Source organism: Aphelocoma coerulescens, chromosome 5 (genome assembly GCF_041296385.1).
Source record: "Aphelocoma coerulescens isolate FSJ_1873_10779 chromosome 5, UR_Acoe_1.0, whole genome shotgun sequence".
NCBI lineage: Eukaryota > Metazoa > Chordata > Aves > Passeriformes > Corvidae > Aphelocoma > Aphelocoma coerulescens.
The window spans coordinates 12411853-12432833 of NC_091019.1; the positions used below are offsets into that span (position 1 = coordinate 12411853).

The following is a 20981-nucleotide window of genomic DNA, read 5'->3' on the forward strand; positions in this document are numbered from 1 at the left end:
TTTTGAGTTATTAGACAAAAAAAATCCAAAGTTATTTGTTATCATTTTCTTCAGCTCTGCCAGAATAGCAAATTCAGAATTTTACATGCTTAAATTATCTAATTTTCTGGTCCTGTTATGGTAATAACAGTCAGGATTGCAGCTCTGCAGTGTAAGGTCAGGCAAGTCATTGCCTCAGTACCACCAACTTCAGAACAGTGGATCAGTGCTGCTCCTGAAGCAGAGCATCCAAACTTTTGCTGAGGGCTCATTGCCCATCTTACCCAGCTTCTCTGTGGTCCTTTCCCAAATAACCTGACCCCTTTTCCATTTTTGAGAATGTGTGACATACTGGTACAGGCACATTAAGAAGCCAGCTGGCACAAAAACTGACCAAAGCTAAATCAGTACAAATTTAAGTCAAATTATGAAATGCCATTGAATCCACAACCACATTTGTTTTGCAAGGGTTTCATTCACACCCATAGCTCTTTGTAGGTCAGGCCCTACTGTCTCCCTATGCCAGCCTTTTCCCAGTTGTCTGCTTTGTCTCTCTTACCCCAAGCAGTCCAACAGCTACAGACTCGATTGTGTTACTGTGGTGTATGAGACTACTGCATCTCAATTTACCAGTCAAACCAGTCACTGGCCATTTCTCCGTGCTTGGTTCAGACCCAAGCCCATTATCTTCAGTCCCACTGGATGTGCAGAAATTAGTTATAGCTAAACTTAGTGTGTTTCTGAACATGTCTCTATGTGAGGGTGCTTGCTGAACTCATATTTTACTGCATTAGATAATTTCATTGACCATCTATGATGACCTCAGACAGAAGGCTGAGATGAGCTGGAATGAATAAAGAAAACAGGGGGTGGAAGAAAAAGGGTTTGTAAGTTTACCACTGTCCTTTCCCTTTAAGAATGCCTGCAATAGTCAACATTTTAGCTTCAGAATCAGAACACTGCACAAGTCACTGTTCAGTAATGCAAAAAACATATTGTTGCTCATCTCAAGCAAAAATTTCATATCAGTTTTATAGAAAAAAAACTACTGAAATCAAGTATCCATTCAGCTGTGCCATTTTATACCTGCCTATATTTGATAGTTTCAAAGCAGCTATTTTAAGTGTCTTGACCATTTAAGCAGAAAAAAACACATAAGAGCATTATTCTCAATTTCTTTTCCAGTCAGCCCTTTCTCTACCATGTCCCAAATGCTCATCCAGTTCTAACAATCACAGTCCTACATTTTAACATTACAGGAGTTAAGAACCATGCATGTCTCTTGAAATGAGTTTTAAAGTTAAGAAAATGTCAACTCAATGATCAGAACAAAAATCAGCATGCCCCACTAAATAGTGAACAGTTCAGAGAAATGTTTTTTTCACAAGGTTTTCTTAAAATTCTGGGAAATTGAATATTTTACTGTCTTTTAAGCCTCCATCTGCTGGATGTTCAGTGCCTAAAAAAAATTCTCACTGAAAAGGAACACAAAAGTTACCCATGTATATAATAAGCAAAGTTCAAATCTTCCATTTATGATGCCAAACCTGTTGCCAAAGTACTCTAAGGACCTACTTGAAAAAAATGCCATGGAGTCTACTTCCTGATAGGATTCTCCTGCAGAGGAGAATCAAATGATATTTTGTCACTGTATCCATGACAGTTTGTCTTTACAGCCTGTTCAGGACTACTTCCTTCAGGATTCCCCCTCCTTGCATTCCATCTTCCTCTGATCTCCTGAAACAAGGCTAATGAGACAGTAAAAAGAAATCTTATTGTTTATCCCTTAAAAAAAAGTGAGATGACACGTGACCAGCTTAATCATGCAGCAAAGCTGATCACGAGTACACAAACACCTCTGAGCAAATCAAGGTCACAGCTAAAGTAGGTCAGCTCCATGAGCCAAGCACCCACCCGGGAGTCAGGACCTCTTTACACAAACCCCATCAGTTCTGGCTACCCCCAGGCAAGAGGCAGCGATGTCCAATGCACACATGGATTTATTCTGAAAGAAATGCAATTCATAACTTTATGAATCACGAGTGTCTCGTATCTCAAAAGCAGTTTCGCAATGACAGAGGAAAACTGTGGTGTGGTTTCCTGAAGAAGCCATTGAAAAGATACTCATTGTCCCTATGGGTAATGACTGAACCAAAAACAGCTCCAAAAAGGAAATCATCTACTTCCCTTCGCAGCAGTATTCCATTGCTGGAGTTAAGTGTCACAGTACAAACTGGTACAAAACAGAAAAAGAGGTTCTTTATCTTCCCTAGCAGCAGTGTGCTGCTGCTGGAGGCTCCTGATGCACATGCACTTGGTCATGGGGAGAGCTCAGCTCAGCAGCACGAGGACTCCAAGTGTCCCTGGGATGATTTCAACATGCAGACCAGCATCCATGGGCACAGTGCTGCAAGTAACAAGCAGTTCCTACATCAGAACCTTTATTATGGAATACTCCATAGGAATCGCAGGAAGATCTTTGAACTAAAGCAGGGTAGTTTCCTTTGCCCTCAGTACTTAAGGAGCAGCTGTCAGAATACTTCATACCTTCCCAATATATTGATACTGTTTGGTTTTAATGGCTCCCTAACACTATTTGCAAGTACTCTAATCTCCCAGAAGACAAAAAGCTGTGTGGCTTTCGCTCACATGCAGATTCATCTCACCACACTCTCTGGTGCAAAGAAGGGATTTTTACCCTGGTTTGTTTGTTGAGGTCACCCTCTTACCACCGAGTCCTCAGCATGTCCACCAGCCCCTGGCAGCCTATGATTCTCATCTGAGTTTTGGAACTCCTCATGACATCACTGGTTCATGTTTTGACCCTGACTACACACCCAGAGCTGCTCCAGCCTCCTGCAGCTCCTCCAGCCCCTCACAACAGGGCACAGGGATGCTCTGCTCTGTGGAAGGCAAAGGCACAGCCCTCAGCTGCCCAAGAGACCCCCTCTTCCAACAGCTGCTCCCCATCTTTCCTAAGGAAAAAGGAGCAGGCTGGAGGGAAGCAGCCCATGGATTTTAACCAGCCACAAAGCTACAAGATAAACAATTTTGACATGTAGGGAAAAAAGTCTCCAATAAACAGAAGAAAAACTCCATACACTCCCACACCAAAACCATCTGTTCATCAGTAGAGCCTCTGAGAGCAGAACAGGTCAGATCATGGCATCACCTCACAGCTTTGCAGACTCTCATAGTGGTGATGGAGACACAGAACAATGCATTTTATCTTGTTCACACAACACTGAGATCAAGAGAGGTGTTGGTTCCTATCTCTCCTTGTTGATGAGGGAAAGCACCTACAGTCTTTAATTCCAGCTACTTTAACAAAGGACTTCTCTGTTGCCTCAAAGAGTCAGTGGTAACTAAAATAACGTTCTCTTGCACGGAGGAGCTCAAAACTAGACCCAGAACACAGAAGTGTCTCAGCAGTGCTCAATAAATGGGAAGGATCACTTCCCTCAGCCTGCTGGCAGCACAACTCCTAACGCAATCCAGGAGGCTCTTGGCCGTCTTTGCTGCAAGGGCACCACTGCTGGCTCATGAACCATCAATTATCTTTTCTGCCAGGCTGTTTTCCAGCTGCTCAGTCCCTAATCTGTACTCAGACATGGGGCTTTTCCTCTCCAGGTGTAGGACTTGGCATTTCCCTTTGCTAACTTCCTAGGGTTCTTCATAAGGTTCTTGGTGACCCTTTTCTCTGGTCTGTAGAGAACCCCCTGCTTGGTTGCAGACTCATGTGGTATCTCAGACACTCCTTCCAGGTTTGGATTTGACTGCAGCTCTAAGTATAAAGATTCAGACAGCATGGAAGGAAAGGAAAACAGGCTAACTCTGGAAAGAGAGCCCAACAGAATTAAACAACCTCCAAAAATCCTAGCTCGTGCTCTTCTCTCAGTGAAGCAGATAAATATGTGTTTCAAGGGTGTGTAGTCACACAGGAAGGCCTTATGGATAGAAGTATGGATCACCTTCACAGTAGAAAAGGAAAAATGGATCAAAACCAAAGCCAACCCATGGCACATCCAGGAATCAAACCTGTTCAGACCAGCTGTGCTACAGGTTAAGTATTTCCCTCCTTAGCAGGGGACTGGGATATACCTGTAGTGATAGGAGAGCTCAAGGTCTAGCTTACAATTCTACAGAACAGCCACTGGAGACATCATCAGAACCAGCATCCTGATTATCCAGCTGACCCTCAGCCACAGGAGATTCCATTTCCCCTCACATCTCAAGAGTTCCTGCCTCCCTGCCTACCCACTGGATCCCAGCTGCAAGAGTGTTTCAACAAAGCTTGCTGGTTTGCAACCATTACTGAAAGCTTGATCTAGTATAAGCTTCTCGTCAGCCAAGATTAGACTCTTTGAGCTCTTATTCTTTGAAGTGAGCTTATGGCCTGTTTGCATATTTCATTCTGGGCAGCCATCAAAAGGAAACATCACAAGGGAACAAATCAAGCCCTTGTGAAAAGGTGGTGATGCACACTCTTGGAAATCAGTACTAACATGCTGCTGCTACCAAAGGAATTTGGCCTGCTTCGATAATCAATCTGCCAGCACATGCACTCCTCAGGTTTCAAGAAACTGCTTCCACAGGGAAAACAGAAAGGGACCTGCCTTTCTTGGAAGGCCACATTTCAAGGGGTTTATGAAACCTCTACACATGAAACAAACTGTAGCCTCTACAGGCTACTGCAACCAACAAGTCCTCACATCACCAGATACTGGGTATAGCTCTCAGTGCTGCAGTAATTCCTAAACCCAGCCCCAGCACACAGAATGAGACTGAACCAGCACTTCAGCTGTCTCCACTTAGAGCAGGAACCATCGACTTCTGCCTCAGAGCTCTACAAACTCTGTGTTTTACTGGGTGCCTTATGACATTCTATAGACACATTGAGATCACCACAGATATTCTAGGAACACCTGTTCATATTTCATCTCAAATGTCAACATGAATACATTAAGGAGGGTTTTACCAAAAAAGTGTAGCTGCCACACAACATCTGTAAGGATCTCCTACAAAGAATAAGAAAAGTAACACTAAGAATTATACCCAGGTCTAACTGTAAATGAAACATCCACTCTCAATCAGCACACTCCTTCATGCCTTTGGATGTCTTTGGATTTCAACAGATCCTGCTGATCAAAGACATTCAGATTGATTTCACTGGAAATGGATACTGCCATTATTCCGTAAAATGGAATAAAAATCAGCCGTCCTGAGAAATCCAGCTGCTTGTAGAAAAATGAGTGAGCTCAATGTCAGAAATGTTTTCATTATTTAAACCAAAGAAACCCAAGCCAACCTAATTTAAAACAATGCTTCAGAAATGTTGCTCAGCACAGCACCCCAGAATTTCTGTAATATAAAATACAGAACGAAATAGCATTAAAAATAAGGTCCATTAGTGTTAAGTGTTGGAAAAGTAAGTCCACAAAACTTATGCTAGGATGTGATATTTAATATCCATTTATTCCAATCCTTCAGAAGATTTTGCATATGTGTGAGAAGAAACAAGGTGTATTTTCAAGACTGGGGAGGATAAGAAGACTTAAAATTAATAGACAACTAAGTCCTTTGGGCCAGTTATTTCAATCTACTCATTTGACATCAACATCAATTGCTCTTTTAGTAATGACAGAGTTAAAAGAAACAAACCCAGACACAACAGAAGAAATCTACTCCCTCAATTACTGCAATATAAACTTAGCTGAAGTCCTGAGTTTCCAAGCCTGGTCCAGCCTCCAATGTGTGAGGGACATACTGCTTCACAAACACTGAGTGCAATCCTTGCCCACCAACCCTAAGCCAGCCAAGGGATTTGGAGGGGGTGGGGGGCAGAGCAGGGTCTGTGAAAGACAGGAAAATCCATCCTACCATGTGGGTAAATCAATTATCCAACATTAATGGGCTTCAAGGAAAAACCTAATTGAAGTTGATTTCTTTAATAGCTTATGTACTTCCAGCATGCTTTGATCAGAAATACACACCCAAACCCACAAAACAACAAAAACCTTCTCAACTGAGGAGGCAGTGGTTCTGTGAAGTCTCCCAAGTTGTACACATTACTTCTGATCTGTCAACAACGTAAGATGCTCTGTAGAGTCAACTTCAAAGACAAAATTTTTAGAAGATTAGAAATTAGTCTGTAAGAGGACTGTACACAACCTGGACTGACATTTCTGGAGCAGGAAAAGCACACAAGATAACAAGTAGGTAAGCTACTTAACTCACTCCCCATGTTATACAAATGGGGAATTTGCAATCAGTGCCTCTGTAACTCACAGCTGGGAATGCCTCCTTTTTGCACTTGCAGTCCAAAAGATGCCGCTTCTTGTTTCAAGATTTCATCCAGCTCCTAAATATGAGCACCAGTTTACAGTAGACAGATGTTTCAGATACAGGTCTTAAAGACTTCAATTAGCCAAACAGAACAAATAAGTTTCATATTGTTAAATGCACATCTTCTAATCTAGAGATGATGAATAAAGCCCAGCTGTACACAGTAAGTATTATTATGACTATGATATGATCTGGGCAACTTTAATTTCCTTACTGCAGCTCAATGAAGCTCCTGGAACGCAGCAAATATTCTTCTTGTAGTTCATAATCTCAAAAGTTGTCTTTCAGTGGCAGGAAGGCAAAATCCTCACGGAAGTTCTAACAAATGTGTCTTTTAAACGAAACAGCAGCCTAGCAAAACACTTCCTCATTTATGTCAAAAGTAGAAGCTGTGTCAGCTCCCACTCTAATATCCACCCTGTCTGATGAGTGACTTGGCACACCATGGAACCCCTTCCAGGGCTTCTTCCTCAAGCTCAGAACTACTGCTTGTACTTTAATACCTCTTGTCATAGGATCACCTGACTAACATTTCAAGTGAGCACAAACTTTAACTTAATTCACTCTTCTCACTGGCACAGCACTACCTTAGTACTCCATTAGTTACTCCAGCTTCCAGCCACCAAATCCTTCTGGGCTTTTGTCAGGTTCTGATTTTCTTCCCTCCTCTTACTGCAGCATTGTAGGCATCCAAACCAGACAATACATTCAAGCCATGGCATAAGACTACTACCCAAGTAATATTTTCTCACTTGACTTTTAAAGTTCATGCATTATGGAAAGTTAACCATTTTTCAGCTGAATAGACTGAACCACTACATACTTCTTTCAGCCTCTGAAGTGCATCTATTAAGGTGAAAATCCTAGTTTCCTGTATTTTCTTTTGAGTTGAATCACCTGGTCCAAATACTTTTAGAGATATTGCACAGAGCTGATTCTGTTTTCCAGTCACATTATTACTACGACAAACCCAAACACATTTGGCATGTGCGAGACCTTTCATTCAGAGATCTATTGCCAAACTACAGCTAAATACTTTATATCTTCAGGGAACAAAGCATTGGAACAAGAGAGCAAAAATATCACAAGAAGGAGCAAAGACAGGTGGCTCTATTTATAGCTGATACTTTCATTTCCAGTTTTTGCATTTTCCCTCTGGTCCTGCTGGATTTCCTCCCTGGCTGGAAGAAGCCATCCCTGCTCTCAGCACTCTGCCAGCCTGACAAAGCAAAGCCAACAGGCTGTCACTTTCCCTTCCATCCTAAAGTAAGCCCTGGGAAAAGGAAGAAACTCTCACCCTGCCTGGAACCAAGCTGGGGTACTCCTCACTCTGACTGCCTCTCTACCATTTCCTCTACCTCACATATCCTCAACAGGTTCATTTTCCCCCACTGCTTTCTTAAAATCTCTTCTTGACTTCACACAAAATCAGCTGTCAAACACAAATGCATCACATCCATATGAACATACATATTTCTTCCTTCAGACTATCTTAGAGGCTCAACTTAATTTTTGTTCTCCTGCAATACCAGCGGTTTTTGGATAGGAGGGCATCACAGCTTTTTGTTAAGCATACAAGCAGGAATCTGCTAAAAAAAATTTCCAGAGAACATACAATGATGGTATAGCTACTGTATACATGAATGAAGTTTGTGTGGAAACAAAAATTTACAACTTAAAATTATTGACAAGTTTCCAGTTGTAAGAAAATCTCTTCCCACACATGGACCTGATAAATAGCTGCAGCTACCTCCCTGTGCACCCTGGAGTCCCTCTGTTGGTGGAGCAACAATAAACACTGACATAAATAAGCTCCAGCAGGTTCCTTTCCTGAAGTAACACTATTTGCCCATTAAATCCAAATCAAACTAGTGAAACCCTGACACTGCAACAATTTAGCACTTGCTAAATTGTTTTATGGAAAACACATAAAGAAACAAACATAAAAAAAAGATACACATGTCATTTGCAGCCTCAGTCAATGCTTCAAAGGTAACAACACCACCTATTCCTGAAATCCAGGTTTTTAAAGGAGGCATTTGCTGCTAAGGCTGAGAAAGGCAGTCTCTCCGAGCTACGACAGCTCACACTGGGGCATTATCCCACACTCTGCCCTTCGGAGAGAGCCACATAAAGCAGTTGGAAGCACAGCCACAGAGAACACTGAGAAGTAGGGCAAGCTCCCAAGGCCCCCCGGGCCAGCACTAATATTGACACAGCACATTAGGAGCAGAATTGCTGTAGCTGACAACTCCCTGTCCAGCCAAAGCAGTGCTAAGGACTGCGACAGAACAAGGCAGGAGGGCAGCACAGCGTCCTCCAGTTCTGAGGGACAGTGAAACCACAATGACAACCCAAAGAAGTCCTTTAGCAGGACATTAAAAGTAAAGTTAGATGTCTCATTGTACCATATACTGAACACTTAAGTGAATGCTCTTGGCTTCTACTACAGCACTAGCTACTTTTTATGCTTCCTTCTCTCTTCCTTGGATAAACTAGAATTTCTGTGCAATGTGACACATGTTCAAGGTGAGTCTCAAACACCCTACAGTGTGCACATCGCTAACACCAGCATTTTGAACAGCTTTGGTTTTGAGGCTTTGTTTTTGAATTATAGCATTCAAAGCAAGGCTTGATGGAGCAAATTAAGTGACAGTTTAGGGAAAAATATCAGAGTATGGCTTGGAGAAAGCTGTATTTGTCTAGTTCAGGATAAGCATGACATACTGATGAAAACCTCACAGCAAAGTTTCACAGAACAGCTGATAGAACATCTTAGTGCCAAAGGGATGGCTTTACTTCCTTTTTATTCTCCTGTCACTCTTCCCCCAGATTTCCCTTCCAGTACTCCAGCAGAGACTTTTATAAAGTCCCCAGAGCCTGTGGAGTGTGTTGAATTCATCAGACTGAATAACAACTTAAAGGGAAAGCACAGTCTTCTGGGGAGTTAGAAATCTCAGCTGTCTTGCTGAAAGGTCAGATGATAACCAGAAGCAGCTCAAAGCAAGGGGAGGAGAGGTGTCAGAAAAGGGGAAAGGAAGAAATGTCCCATTCAACTACAGTAAGTGGTTAAAATATCCCTGTTATGGCCTTTCTGCACTTTCAAGATATTTACAGCACTCCCACAGGACTTGTTTTCAACACGTAAATAACTCCTTGGTTTGAGCAAGACAAGGTGTGCTGAAACCTTTCTACTGATTCACATCTGCACTGTGACATTTTCCTTGCTCTTTTGTGAATGACAAATTATAAATATACAGGCACTGTAGAGGAGTATTTCTATCCACTCTGCAGTCACTGCTGCAGTGGGAGCATGAGCTTTATTTTCTTGAGAAAGGCCTTCAGCAACAGGACAGCCCTTTAGAGAAATGGCTGATACAACAGAATCCTTTTTTGTGCCTCTGTACATTCATGCTGATGCTGAGAACCACCAAACTGCCAAACCTGTGACACTCAGCAGCCAGAGATACAGCTGGATAGAAGCCTCAGACCTGCATTTTCCAGACAGGCTTTTAAATCTATGATTTCTAATTTAAATCATCAGTCAAGTTTGAATGCATACTTTTACATTACAACTGAAATCGAAGACATTTGAAAATTGCTGCTGTATTTGGAACAAAGACTCATGTTCCCAAATCATGACAGCCTTTATAAAGGCAGAGGAACGATCAGGGAACACCAGCAGTTCACTTAATGAAATCCTTATGCTATGTAGACATCTCAACCATTACAAAAATTAAAAATAATGGAAATGCAAGTGGGGAAGAACAGTGTGTAATACAAACACATACAAAAAAAAATGAGATAAAAAAATCCTGCCAAGACCAAACATGGGCAACTGAGGAAGAAAGCCTGTTCAGAAAAAAACCCAACACAACAAACCACAGCCACCCACCCCAAAAAAGGACTCTTCATAAAACTGAAGGCTGCGTGCTTGATTTTTTAATGATTTCTTGTCTTTGACTCAAAGATCCATCCACGCAACACCCTCCTTTCCTCTCCTAATCAAGAACGGATGCAACACAGAGCAAAGGGACATCTGACTAACAGTTGCAACCAGAAGTTTTTCCAACCCATTGTTTTATTCCAAAAGACAACATTCCACGACCTACACAGTCTGATCCCAGTGGACCTAGGAAGGATCACTAGACAGTTCACATTCCTCCTCAAAAAAGCTTAAGTAGGTTTAGATGATTTTATTTCTGCAAGTAGCAGACTTGTGCCAAATATTAATAATGCAGTCCCTTAGTTAACACTTACAAATGCTCATAATTATTTACAGCTCCTGAACAGAGGATGGCTTGGATATCATCCAACAAGTCCACAGCAATTAAATTTATTAGAAAATAGAGAACTTTCTACTTTCACTCAGTAGAACAAGAGAGGCAATGAGTTCTGCTTAAGGAACAATGAAATAAACTGGTCCTCTTCATCTTAGAAAACTGGCAGGACCAAGGTCTACAAAATCATCAAATGTCATGGGGACATCAAACAAAGCTTGGCTGAAAGGCCAAAAACAACACAGTTCTTCACACAAGGTGGAAGGCTGTGGAAGCTCTCTGCCAGATAACAGGAGGGCTAGAAGCTCATGTGGTTTGCACAGAGAGGTAGGACCAGTTCCTGGAAAGGAATTCTGCTGAGGGTTACCATCACATGTGGCCTGTGAAGTCCCTGAGCTGAAAATAACTGTGGGCCCTCATCCTACTCTTCATCAGGAGCAACTCACAGCCCTGCAGGAGACAGGACTCTACAGGAACTGGGTCTTCATTATGGCACACAATGGTCTCTCTTGCCTTCTTTTGGTATCAGCAAAAGGACATTATCTCCATGTCTAAGTATTCAGAGAAGCTTCTATTTACAAGTACATGGAATACTCATAGGGAAATTGTGAAATATACAACATCCTCAAAAAACCTTTCCCGGTCAACTTTGTTTTAAGTTAACTCACTCACAATTACCACCACACCATCACTCGGCACCAGGTGGAACATTTGAACTGAATCAATACACATTACGAGTTTAGTAAAGCAGTTTGCAAAAGCTTAGCTTATCAGAAAAAAACAGTCTAATACAGGAAGCCAGGTTTATATGCTCAGTGTCTGCTTTCGTAAGTGGAATTTCATACCCAGTTTGAACAGCTGAACTTCTCTGCAGCACCCAGAAACAACTGCACTGAGCAAGGAGCCACGTAAAAGTCAGCAGGCAGAAACCACCCTAAACAAACACTCAGAATGGCAGTCCCGAGCCTCACCTTGCCAAGCACTTCAGTCCATACACACTTCCCCACTCACCTCAAGTCTTTCCTACAGTATCAGATCTTTCCTATCATTAAGTAGAGCTCTCAATTCACTTTTTAAAAGAGGCCAAAAGGAGCCACTAAAGCAGGCAAACTGTTACTCATCATAGAATCATTAAGGTTGGAAAAGGCCTCCAAGATCATCAAGTCCAACCTTTGAGCTTTGATTACACAAGGGGGAAAACGCAACCAGACAAACATGCTTAGAACAGAAAAGAATCACATATTTCAGAGGATCATGTACTAAACAATAGATAGAAAGAGTTCTGGCTTTTTTCAGAGTCTTATTTTTCTGCAGTGTTCACTTCAGTCTCATGCACTATTGTGCCCTGACTTTAACAGAGAAATGCATTCCCTTTCTGTACGTGTGTTTTCTTCAGTCACTCATCTGAGGCTCAACTGCAATGCTTTTTAAAGATATCTGCTAAAGTCCCTTCAGCTGTCTTCAAAGGCTCTGTCTCCTCTTCCACATGCATTGAGCTTACTTGTTGTCCCTAAAGGTACAAGCTTACATTTATATTCTATAAATTCTGAAGTAACTGACTAAACACAAAATATTTACTGTGAGTAACTTAACTGACAAATGTAAAGGCACTTTCATTATATTCATGTTAAATCACTCCATCTTTGTTTTCCTAAATATGAGTATAGCTCCCCAGGTTTCTCTCCCACTCTTCTCTCCCTCAAGTATCAGTGCTCAAAATTTTCACCTAATCACAGGTATTAAAACTTCATATTCTTATTTCAAAATAAAGAAGTGTTATATTTTTCTCCCTTTAATTATTAAGATTACACATCAAAAGTGACGTTTGCTTCACTTTTTAGTTTTGCTGACCAAAACTCGTGGATATTACATTTTATCTATGCTTTAGAGAATAACAACATGAGAACCCCCTGCAGTATTTTTAACCTTAAGTTGTTTTGCTGCAAGTCTCTGTAATTCCCTCCTCTCTGCTCCAAGTCTCTCTGGCCATCCCTCTCCTTCTCAGCCTGGTAAAAGCTGTATGTCCTTTCACTTCCTTCTACTCAAACACAGAGTATCATACAGATAAGCAGGCAAGTTTTATCTTAACACTGATACCAGCTTCATTCATATCTGTTCCCTTGTACAATCATGTGTTCTGCTCTCCTCTGCTGCAACAGGAGGCAACCTCATCTACTATTTTATAGGACACACTGATATGCTGTAACTCAGGCCAAAGTTTACTTTACAAAGATATCCTGCAAGAACCAATGTGTTGTAAGAATCCATTACTTGCCTCCCACCTTTTCTGTTCCAAAGCTTAGTTCTTCTTGTTCCTAACTTCCAACTTTTCTAGCCTGAAGTTCACTAAGTCACCTATATGCTATTAAACCTCATTTCATTTTCTCCTACCAGATAACATTATCAGCTCATTAACTGAAGGACTAATCCAGTGAATTGCTTTTTCCTCCTTTAAGTAAGTTTAGTTGTGTTCCTTTCATCTGACACTGTAAATTTATGTTTGCAAACCAGTTCATTCCTTGAACTCTTTTCAGTTTTCTACTCACACTTTATCAAGTCCGAGAAAGCATTAAAATTATGACATATTTAACATCCTCCATAGATCAACCTACCTTTGAGTTCAGCTTGATATCCTTGTTTACCAAGGCACAGATTCTTTTGTGCACCTCTCTAACGCTGCCCTGGGAACTGCCAGTCAATAAAGTCCTTCCACCCTCAGTCACTTCCTCTTGGAAGTGTGACATACAGAAACAGGACTCTCGGCTGCTAGTTAGAAAGGGCACATGTATTTCTCAAGCAAGCCAAGTGGAAATTGCCAGAACCAATGCTACTGACTAATCCTTGCTCAGCTCACACACAGTAACTATGAATCAGTTTGATAGTTTATTTAACACAGGGCTAGGTGGATTTTTACCGTGCAGCACAGACTCCTCCTTGGGAGATGCAGGTGACAGAATTCACACTATTTCATTAGTTGAGAAGCTGAAAATCTAACCTTTTAACCCTTTGTAACTGCAAGAGTTTTTAACCTCCTGGCTTCAGCATTCAGCTGGGTCCTTCCATACAGCACTGGTGCTTACCTAACCCCACAGTGAACTGTTCAAAGATCCAAAATAGATTAAAACTAATCCTGTAAAGAAGTAATTTTTTAAAAAACTCCAAGTCTGAGTAGATCACAGTAAGGTGGTTCAGGAAGTCAGGCAGGTGAAATGGAGGGGAGAGATGATCAGCTCACCAGTGAGTGTCCATATAACTTCCCTTGCCAACACACACCTGAATGTGGGAGCACACAGGTAAACTCCTACAGTGAGATTACAGCAAAGTAACCCTACAAAGCCTCCAGAGTAATAGAAGCATTTAAGAAACAATCTGAAATCTATTTATTTTGTTTGTGAGCTGCTGCTTTGGATAAATTTGCTCCTTTTCTAGAAGGCTGTTTTATCAACATCCAAGTGAAATCCATCTCCAAACCACAGGAGCACAGCCAAGACAGCACCTGGATGAATGTTACTCCTGGATGAATGTTACTCAGGTTAGGTTTGAGAAACATTGCTCTGTGTGGGGATGGGACATGAAACCATCAAATCTTACTGCACTGAGACGACTGATGCCTACAGCTGAGCAGTGGGAATGTGAAAACTATGAAGGTAAAAGCAGAACACAACAACACAGGGAGCCACCAGGAACTGAGTGACCAGCCCTTTGAAGGGTGGAAAACAAGGACAAGCTCACATGTGGAAATCATTGTGATGAGTACACTTCTGGAAGGATGTGTGGAAAATACAGAACTCCATGATTGAAGAGAACCTCACTCGCTGCTGCCAAACAAAGACTCAGTCAAATTCCGTCATAGGGAGGAGTTAAAGGGGATGTGCTGGGTTCTATTTGGAGGTGAAAAACTGTAATCCTTCACTACAGCGTGCAATGAGGTTTGCTAGAAAGGGCAATCAAAGTTAGCTGTACTTATCCCTAACATTTCTCCTTTAAGCTAGTGCATCAAGACTCTTCCAGGTGTTTGAAGGGCAGGGGAGTTTCTTTTTCTGCTTCCTGAAAGTCTTTGAAATCCACTTGCCAGCCACTCCTCCAGGCAAGCCTGAGAACTTGCACCAATATTATTCTGTGACCTGGTTGCCAACACAGCATCGCTCCAAAACATCGTCACTGCCACACAACACACACGGACAGAAGAGCAAACAAAGCACTCACAGAACTGAGACTAAAGGACAGAAAGCTACACACAGGCAATTCTAAGGGTGAATTCTTGAGTGTGGGTGTCTGTAAATAAAGTCAGAGGCCAGCTAAGACACCAGCTACCAGGCTTTCCAAAGTCGCCACACAAAATCCAACAGAAAAATGGAAAAACAGGTTTCATTGACAAATAACAGAAACCAGTACTTTTCCAGCCTTGTCAAGGGACACCATCATTCCAGTATGTTTGGGGCTACAGGAAACTAGCAAACCACAGAAATATCCTAAAACTAGAGGATGAATCGGATGAGTGACCAAATATTTGTTTTAAAAAATAAGAAGCATGCATCTGAAACGTGTGCCAAAGAAAGTAGATTACACAAGTGTTACAGCACACCATGAATGAATCCATGGAGGCTTAGGCACTTGCCTGAGCAAATCCTGTTCTAAAAGGAATGCTCATTTTGTCTAAAAAGCACCCATAACTCCCCAACACTAATTCAAGCACTTAAAGGAACTTTAAAAATCATAAAATGTTGAATAATGATCATCAATACGCTACAGCACTACCTGGCTCTCTGATGAGATACCAATAGGTACTTTTTGCTCACTGTTTTGTTACATGGAAGAGGGTTTGTTTGTTTTTTTTGTTCTGCTTCTACCCAAGATGTGCAACTATTTGGTCCTTATTAGTGTTCATATGCTCTAGGAAAAAAATAAGCCAATTCACTTTAAGCAGAAGGCATTGATTCACCTGTTATCTGCTGAGTTAAACTTTGTCTTACATTCCATTTATATTCCCCATAAAGTTGAACATTTTTAGTAAATAATAAGGGTGCATTAGTCTTACAAAGTTTTTCATGCCACTGAACACAAGAACAATTCTCTTGAATAGCTATTTGATAGGAACATCAAGAACAAACTATGGTGCCAATATTTCTCTAAATGGAAGCCTGGATAGATTTTAGAGAGCTTTGCTTCTAGAAAACAGAATATTTAAATGAACTGGCAGCAAGATGGGATCTATGCCAAGTTTGGGAATCATTCTTAAGCAGCAATTCAAGATTTTCTTTTTTTTTTTTTGGTTTTTTTTTCTTGTTTTTTTTTTTTTTAACAGACATGTCCCCTCCTCAAAGGCAGCAGAGGTGTGAACAATTAGTGAAGTTCAAACCACGTATTATCTTGGGAATTAAAAAAAAAAAATCTTCTTCCACCCAGTCTCCTTCCTATATTCTATTTCCTCCAGACTTCCTGGCAAGTTTAACTGGAGACATTGCTGGGTCTCCGCCAATTTTACATAAATTATCAGTTTGACAACAAGTTGGACACATAAGCGTTCAGCTCTGGCAAACTCTGTCAGGTGATGGTGGTGAATGAGCTCCTGAGAGATTTGAGTATCTGAAACACTTCTATATTTGTTCATCTGGAAACCCAGAGGCACATGGGCCAGTGAGGGGAAAGGGAAAAGAGTCAGAGGTCTGCCTGAGTTACTATTCCTTGTTAGAAAAGAGAATTTTTTAAAAATGGCACAATAAATACTGAAAAGCTCCACTGTATAGCTTCAGAGATGAGAGTAAAAAGTTGCTTATTTTTCTGGCTTCTGCGTTTCAGTGTCTAAGCCAGATTTTTTCAACAAATTTTTATGTAGATTTATGAAAGAAATGACCCAACACAGTTTAATCTAAAAATATTCTGTCACAAAGCCTCTTCTTCCACATGAAGGTTGCAGTGTAACACATTTAAAACAGCACTCTTCACACTTCTGCCTCTCCCACCTCTCCTTCAGCACTACTCAGTTCGTGAGCTGTGCTGTTTCCTAACCTACAAAAGCAGAAATGTTTACGAAGCCACAAGTTGTATGGGATCAGTAATCTTAAAACACTCTTCTGGAGCAAGTACTTAGCATTGAGACCCAGCAGATTCCCCAGGCCTGGATCTTTGCCTGAACACAAATGCCACCATGGAGCAGAGGAACTGGATACACGGATGGAAATTCTTAGCCAGGAAGGAGTTGGAGCATTGGTGGAGGCTACATTGTCCATGGCAACCCAGTTCAAATGATCATCAAAACTGTTGTCCCAACTCAACCAGCTGCCCATGGATGATGCAAAGGATTCATGTGTCATTATAAACCATACTGCTGGGCACTGAAACCAGGTAATTCTTTTTGGCCATAGGATTTTGTCCTGTCAAAGTAGCCGAGCAGAGTCCTGATGATCCTGCCCTGAACACTGGAATTTCCCACATGTTCTTTGAAAATCTGCAAAAATCCATCAGTCAGGCCAGAATTCTTGTGAGGAACACACAGAGAAAGGACACAGTCAGAAAACTTGCACAATGGCATCAGCTGTACCCAACTGTTAAAATTTGCTCTAAGATGGCGAGTTGATAATCTCCACCAGAAATAGGAATATACAAACAGTTTCTCCAACAGCTGACTGCAGTCACCTTCTCCTCTGTTGGTTTTTTTTTCCCCTCATCATCTGATTCTTGATAATGACAAAAGCATTAGAGTAAGCCAAATAAAGAGCCACTCCAGCTAAGAAAATAAAGCAGGCATTTGCTATGGAAGAGTCTCATAGTCAAGTCAGATAAATGAGGACAGGAATTACCTCATCCAACAAATAATGCCAAGTACAGTAATTGAGATCTCGTTATTGCCAGCTGGGATATCTTAAACAGACTGAACTAGATTTTAAAATGCTCTAATAGGGAAATACCCATCCTTCTTCAGATTATTTCCTGGCCAGACAAGCTGACCAAGTTGCACATGTCTCAGATAGAGAAAAATGTATTTATATAAAAGGCCTAAAATTTCTAACAGAAGTGAAACAGAAAATCCCAACACAAATCCAAACTAGCATCAATTCTTATATCTGTCTTTCTATTTAAAATAGGAATATCCAATCGCTGGCCTTGTATTTCCAAAATATGATTACTTCTAGTACTTCTAGAATTTGGACCCAAACTGCATAGCAAGCATTTGACAACATTTTGAACAGATTGTTCTTTAATTACAGCACACTTACGGCAATTCTAATGTTTTTATATGACAAGTCCCTCTAAGAAGTCACTGAACCTGACTTGACAGGTTTCTAAAATAAACTACAACGTTCAGAGGCTGGTTTGGTCATTGCAGCAAAAATATATTTTAAAGTAAGAAAAAAAAGAAGAAACTCTACAAATAGGAAGAAAACAACACTATTTGTAATAGAAACTTCCAAGCCATAGTAAACTGGGTATAGATTAAAGCCACAGTAAAATGTTATTCTAGGGCAGCAAAATTTGCCTAATATTCTGGGGTTTTATCAGATTGATAAGGAAAAAAAAGCAATTCCAGGTATCAGAGCCCTCTAAGACCACATAAGTAAATTTCTGGATTTATTAATTTGGGCCACATCCTGAGTATAACACAAAAATATTCTTAAGTATGTTGAGGGCACAGCATTGATACTGACTTTTTTCCATCAACCTATTGAATTAATTTCGTCACTAACAAACCAATTTGCAAATGCAAATGGCAAGATTACATGAAATGCCTTGGCAACAAAGCACATTGGGAAAGGCAACACAGGAATAAAAAGACATCCTGTTTCTTAGTCAACAATTCTAGAACCTCAACATGGTCAAGACAAGGTTAAAAAAACAAACCTCCAAAACAAACATCTGATTTTTTTGCAATCTATTCTGGACCACAGATTCTATCCCCGAAAAATGAGCAGGCCATTCAAACCTATGGGCAAAATAAATATTATTTTACAAGGTTATATGAAAACTAATAAGCCAGTAGCCAAAGTACAGCAGAAGGCCCAAAACTCAAGGAGATTGAAAATACAATTATCAGAGGTCCTTGAGTGAAAGATAAAAATATCAGTAGAACTCAAACCAAAGCCAACTTGCTGCCACTCTTAATGACTGTAATGCATATACACAACATAAAGGATAAAAGTTTTGATATTTTAATAGATCATTTTGCTTCAAATTGGAACAGAAGTCCTAAATTTCATAACACTCCAAGAAAAATCCACAGACAACAAAGAAATCCATTCAGAACAAGTTAAGGAAAAGCAAACCCAACCAAACCAGTTCAAGGAAACTATAAAACTAACTGCTTTAAAGACAGAAAAAAATATTCTTACAAAAAAAAAAAAGGAGAAAAGTTAAAATCAAAGTTTATTAGGTTTATTTTCTCCTGTTTTTTCTGGGAAGTAACTTTTCCTTCTCACTTCACGTGACAAATATTCTGCAGTACAGCACTATTTAGCAATATCTACCAGTCTTTCTGATTTTTTTCTTTTTGGTTAGGCAAATTATAAAAGGAAAAGGCACTTTAGGGAAGTTTTCATCATAAAACTAACTTGAGATCAAGAATAATAGTAATTTCTGAGTTCTCTGGTAGTCTTATTCCGTTCACCCTTCAAAACCTACATCAATCCCAAATGGATTATAAAAACTTCAGTTTTCTGAGTAGTCCTGTATCAAGAATACATCCAATCTTTTAAAAAGACATGGATTCAATTAACTTATTTTTAGCTGACACAGAAAGGAATTAAGGCAAAAGGCTGCAACTTCATGAGCACCTAAGAATTACTATAAAGTGCCTTCCTAAGAAGGTGATTTCAGAGACATGGTGCCAAAAGATGCTGCCTAGGAATCACCAAACATCCTTCCCGGAGCTACAGCAACTGCCCATGGGAAGATGGATTTCCATCCCAGCCACACAGGGAGGAACTGTTAAGGATTTAGCAATGTGTTTGCTGCCCTTCCCAGGTGCCCCTAAACTGCTTTGTACCTCTGGAAAACAGAGCCCACCAACATCTGCAAGGAAAACCCTGCCAAAACAACCCCAAAAACTATAACCATCTGCCTCAGCTGCTTGGACTCATGAACAAGCCTCTTGAAAGTCAGCAGAGAACGTCAACACCTTGGGCCCCAAGAAAAATGGCTTGTTAGTTCTCCCCTCTCAACTCCTGCCAAGGAGATCTCCTGCTCTCTAAGTAGCCTACTGCCACCATTCCTACTCAAGACCAACCTACTAAACTCCAGCACAGCTTCATCGTGGGGTCACAAGCTGTTCTCACATCAGCAGCTGACCCAGAAGTGCATCTGACACAGCAGACATTGAATAACAGCTTCTCAAATGGCAGCAGACTGAAAAGGTTACAAATTCTCAATGTGCTGCCTAAGAAATATCTTTTTGCAGCTGCAAAGGAGAAAGCGTGACCTGAACAGAGAAAAGAAAGATGAATCCTTGCAGGCATGGAAGGAGCTGGGTCCTCAAACAATCCTGTACCTTACACATGAAGAACCTATTATCAGCCAGTTCCTGAATTGAATTAAACTATAAACCAGGAACTTAAGCATCAGCTAAAATAAATTTGAAATAATACCGAACACAACAGAAACTATCAATCTTCTTTGGGGCAAAGACTGAAATGTCAGACTATTTTTTTAGTTGATGAATATTCTAGACTAACAAAGCCTGAAGATGCTGTTTTGATCTGTGTTCTTCTGTGGAATGGATTAAAAAAGAAATTACATTTCTCAACATCTGGTGAAAGATCAGGTTTCCAAGGAGATGAAGCCTGGGCCTTGGATAAGTAGCCTTACTGCATTTTTCCAACAAATTGAGGTAAAAAAGGCAGGTGCAATGTGCAGTTAATGGCAGTGAGTTACCTCAATATCCACCCTATTCAATGTGCAGCTCAATTAAATAGACATCACAGGTTATCTGACAATGTTCAAAGTGATTAAACACAGGTAAAACCAAATGGATAATCACAACTGAGATTTCTTCCTCACACAAAAAAATCCTCAAAACTTAAACAGGCTTTCTGAATAACTCAATACACCAACTCCTAGAAAGAAAAGCCTGATTTTTTAAGTGCAAAATTTTTCTCCTTCAATGTCTTGAGTTCCAACTGTGTAACACCTGAGCATCAGTTGGGATTTGATCTGACTAAACCTGGAACGTATTTCCTACTGCAATGCAAGACCAGCACATACATATAGATATACACACACACCCCACAGGCAGAGCACACCTTTGCTTCATCCATTATCAATTTACCACCTAAATTCCATCTACAGCCACTCTTAAAGAGACTGAAAGACCCAGACTAAAAGCTCTTTCACCAGGTTTGAAAATGCCATAAACCACCTCATTTGCATCTTCAAGCACCTCCAAAA

At 40.6% G+C, this 20981-nt stretch overlaps 1 protein-coding gene across 6 annotated transcripts in view; it reads right to left on the minus strand.

Moving 5' to 3' along the window:
- The window catches only part of BMAL1 (basic helix-loop-helix ARNT like 1), a 48380-nt gene that overhangs the window by 24367 nt on the left and 3032 nt on the right, over positions 1-20981 (minus strand). The window lies entirely within an intron of this gene.